Source organism: Myotis davidii, unplaced genomic scaffold, assembly GCF_000327345.1.
Source record: "Myotis davidii unplaced genomic scaffold, ASM32734v1 scaffold284, whole genome shotgun sequence".
NCBI lineage: Eukaryota > Metazoa > Chordata > Mammalia > Chiroptera > Vespertilionidae > Myotis > Myotis davidii.
The window spans coordinates 197,659-202,356 of record NW_006295261.1 but is presented as its reverse complement, the minus strand read 5'-3'; positions in this window follow the sequence as shown (position 1 = coordinate 202,356).

Sequence of the window (4,698 nt, the reverse complement as noted above, 5' to 3'; positions counted from 1 at the left end):
TCGTGTAGGTTTTTGTGTGTACATAATATTTCAACTCATTTGGGTAAATGCCAAGGGGTGGGGTTGCTGGATCATATGGCAAGACTGTTTAGTTTTAATAAATGCTAAACTAGCTTCCAAGGCGGCTGGCTGTTCCATTTTACATCCCGACCAGCAATGAGTGCCGGTTCCTGTAGCAGCTCATCCTTGTCAGCATTCGGTGTTCTCAATGTTTTGAATTTGAGCTGTTGTAGTAAGGGTGTCATATCTTGTTTTAATTTGTGATTCCATAGTTTCATAAGATGTTGAGAATCTTTTAACAGATTTGAATCTGCATATTTAGTGAAGTGTCTGTTCAGATCTTTTGCCCAGTTTTTTAGTTGGGTGGTTTTCTTCATTTTAGGAAGGGGATATAAGAAGGTTTTATTTGGTGTTTAAACCTTGATGATATGAAAAATCAGGTACTTTTAAAATTTGTATATATTTTATTTTTTGAAGGAAATAATATTCTAGAGATATGAAGGGGTGTACTTCCTCTGATCCTGTACTTCAGCCACTTACTTTCCCTTAGGCAGCCCTGTCATCACTTTCTAATGTAAACTTCCAGTGATATTTACTGTATAGATAAGCAAATATAATAAACATTTTCATTTCTTTTTAGCATACTATACATACTATTCTGAACCCTTTTCTCATTTAATATATCCTAAAGATCATTTGATGTCATTACACAAAAATCTTTCCTCTTTTTTGATTTTAATTTTTTTATTTTTTATTAATCTTAGAGGAAAGGAGAGAGAGAGAGAGAGAGAGAGAGAGAGAGAGAGAGAGAGAGAGAGAGAGAGAGGCGCTGATCAGTTGCCTCCTGCATGAGAGAGAGAGAGACACTGATCAGTTGCCTCCTGCATGTGCCCCCACCAAGAATCGAATGTGCCACCTGATGTACGGGATGAAGCTCTTACTGTCAGGGCTTCCCTCATTTTTTAAAAGTGATTGTACACTGTGGATGTATGCAATTGAACCTGTCCCTTACTAATGAACATACACTTTGTTTCCAATCTTCTATTATAATGCTGAAATGAATTACCTTGTATACATTTGTCATTTTATACATACATAAATTTCTCTCTGTAGGATAAATGATCAGAATATGTGCACTTGTAATTTGTATCAAATTAAATTTATATCTGTATATTTTGTCTTTGCGCTAGCAGTGCAAGTGCCCATTTCCCCATAGCCTCACTGACACAGTGTATTAGCAACTGTTCTTTGCCACTCTTAGAGGTTAAGCGTGTGTGTGTGTGTGTGTGTGTGTGTGTGTGTGTGTGTACACTTGCAGTAGTATTCTATGAGGTAGCATTTCACGTTTAGAGCTTTTGAATTTCCTTTTCTGTTCTCTTACAATCCCTATGTATTAATCATCTCCATTGATTTTAAAGCAAATTCAAACCATATTATCATTTGTATTTCAGTGTGCATCTCTTTAAATAGGACTTTAAAAATATCATCATTCCTAAAAATACTAATTCTTTTTATCACTAAAAATATCTATTTGAAATGTCTTTTTTAAAAAAAACCCTTGAGTCAGGATCTAAATAGTCTACACATTGCAGTTGGTTACTCTGCCTCTTTTCCCCCCTGTGACATTTTTAAATACAAAATTTCAATCCAACAATAAAGTGACATTTTTAAATAATGAAATTTCAAGCATACAGTAAAGGCAACTATAAGCATGCCTATACCTATCACCTCGAAAAGGTACTATTTTGCCATACTTTATCATCTGTGCATCCATTGGTCTATTTTCTTTATGTGTGTCTAAGTTGTAAATATCTATATTTGACTCTTAAGCTTTTGGGCATATATATTGTTAAGTTTTTACTTGTAAAATTTACAGTGAAGTGAGAAAATGTTAAATGTACCATTAGATGAGTTTTGATGTACAACTTGTAACCCAAATTCCCAGCAAGCTACAGAACATCAACACATCAGGAAGTTTCTTCACCCAGTTTCTGCACCTCTCCCATCTCTTCTCCCTATTAGGATTTTCACCATGGATTAGTTTAGCCATTTTAGAGCTTCATGTAAATGGAATCATACAGTATGTGTTTGTGTGCAGATTCCTCTTCAGCATGTTTTGAGATTCATCCCTATGTTTCCGCTTGGTTTCTTTTCATTGCCGAGTAGTAGTCTGTTGTATGAACACGCCACAGTTTAACTTTTCATGTGTTAGATGAACAGCTGGTGGACAATGGGCTGTTTCCCATTTGGGCTATAATAAATAAAGTTGCTATGAACCTCTTGTGCAAGCCTTTTTGTGGACCAGTTTTAATTTCTTTTGAGTAAGTACTTAGAATATCCTGAGTTGTAATGTTGGTATATTTTAAGTTTTACAAGAAATTGACATACCTTTTTCCAAAGTGGTCATCCTATTGTACATACTTACAAACAATATGAGAGCCACTAGGTCTACATTTAATGGTGTCATCCTGTAATTTCAACCTTTCTGTGTGTAGTGGTACCCCATTGTGGTTTCAATTTGTCTTCCTTGACAATCGATGAGCATTTTTTTCCATAAGCTTTTGGGCCACTCAAATTTCTTTACTAAAGGTAAAGTGCTTGTTTCCTCTCTTATCTATATGTTTACTCTTCCATTTACTTTTTCCTTTATTTTTGAATAAGGTAAGATTAACCTGTAGATGTTTCCACAATCTGAGTTTTGCTCATTGCTTTTCTGTGATTATTGACACTTTTCTATTGTTTGGTCTTTTTCTTAGCAGAAGCTATGAACTAACTTTAACAACCCCCATCCCCCCACCCCCCCACACACTTTGTCATTGTTTATTATGGCAGGATATTTTTATGTGGTGGAATTCTTAAATCTCTCTCTATATATATGTTTCAGAGAGGAAGGGAGAGAGAGAGAAACCTCAATGATGAGAATCATTGATTAGCTGACTCTTGCATGCCCCCTTCTGGGCTGCAACCCAGGCATGTGCCCTTGACCGGAATTGAACCTGGGACCCTTCAGTCCACAGGCCGACGCTCTATCCACTGAGCCAAACCAGCTAGGGCTTAAATCTCCCCTTTTATGGCTTCTAGGCTTTGTGTCAGAATTAGGACATCCCAGTGAGAGGATTTTGAAAGCACCTGGTGATAAGGCATGAAGGCCTGTACCCAAGGCAGACTAGTATATGGGAGGATTCAATGAAAAAGGATCACCAAGGTACATTTAAGATAAGCTTTTTAAGTGATCCAGAATAATTTGAATCCCACAGGTGACGCTGCACAAGTATATTCAAAGACTTGTCCCAAAACATACCTGGTTCTAATTTAAATACAAGAGGCTCACCGCCTCTCTTTTTGTCATTTGGCAATGACATTTGGGAATAAAGGCCAAAAGCAGAAGAGAAACTTGAGTTATTCATAATTTCTGATAGTTTGGCTGAAATCCCATGTACTGCCCCCTTCAGAAGGCAAATGAAATACAGGTGATAATATGCTGATTTTTAACCTGCTCTAATTAATGCGTAAATTATTTTTGGTAAATGAGTATGAGTGATACTATTGTGCCAGAAAGCAGCACCCCACAATGGCAAGGCAATACTGCTGCCTGGAGACTCATAATTTTCCATCTCCCTGCCTCCTGGAGGCCTGAGTGATCTGTTTACCAAACGTAACTCTTAGGAATGTGACATCCTCAGCCATGCTTACAACTGGTCAATGGTTCTTTTAACCAGTTTTATATTTCAAGATAATAGGTTGTCTAAAGAATATATATTTCTATTGATTTTTAGGGAGGAGGAGAAAGGAAAACATGGATGTGACAGCAGAAAACAGATCAAGCTTGGGGATCGAGCTTGAAACCTGGGCATGTGCCCCAACCCATGTGTGCCTGACTGGAATTGAACCAGTAATCTTTTGGTGCATGGGGAGACGTCCAACCAACTGAGCCATAGCAGCCAGGGCAACAGGCTGTCTTTGAATAAAATTTGTCATTCTAGGCATAGCAATTGTGCTTGGCAGATACTTGACTTCTGACTTGGTAGATTGACTGACATGCTTACAAAATCAACTGTCCTGAGGAATGTTGAGAATAAAATGGAAGACTTCAATAATTGACAATCCTCAAGCAAACAAATGCCTAAGAACCATTAAGATGGGACCTGGGATGACATTTGGGGGTGGGGGAGAATATATTATTTGAAAGATGTTTTACTAGAAAAGCATGGCCACTTATTTTTGAAGTATAGTTCTTTAAAACGTGGTGGCATTTTCTGTTGAGCAGAGCTGAAATGAGGCTGTGATAGTGGCCCTTAGAGCTACCTGGAAATCACTAGGCCATACCTGGAGTTCTTTCATAAAGTGAATTTATTTCTAGGCTCTCCATTCTATTCCTTTGGTCTCTGTCTTTATCACAGTGCCACTGGTTTCATCACTGTAGCTTTGTAGCAAGTTTTCAAATCAGGAAATGTGCGACTTCCAACTTTGTTCTTTTTCAAGATCGTTTTGGCTATTTGGGTACCCCTTAAGAGTCTGTATGAATTTTAGCATGGATGCTTCTATTCCACCATCGCTGCTATATTGGGATTTTTGGTAGAGATTACATTACAGCCTCTATATGGCTTTGAGTAGTATTGCTATCTTAAAGGATATTAAGTCTTCCAATTCATGAACATGGGTCGGGGGGTGTCTTTCCATTTATTGGCATCATTACTT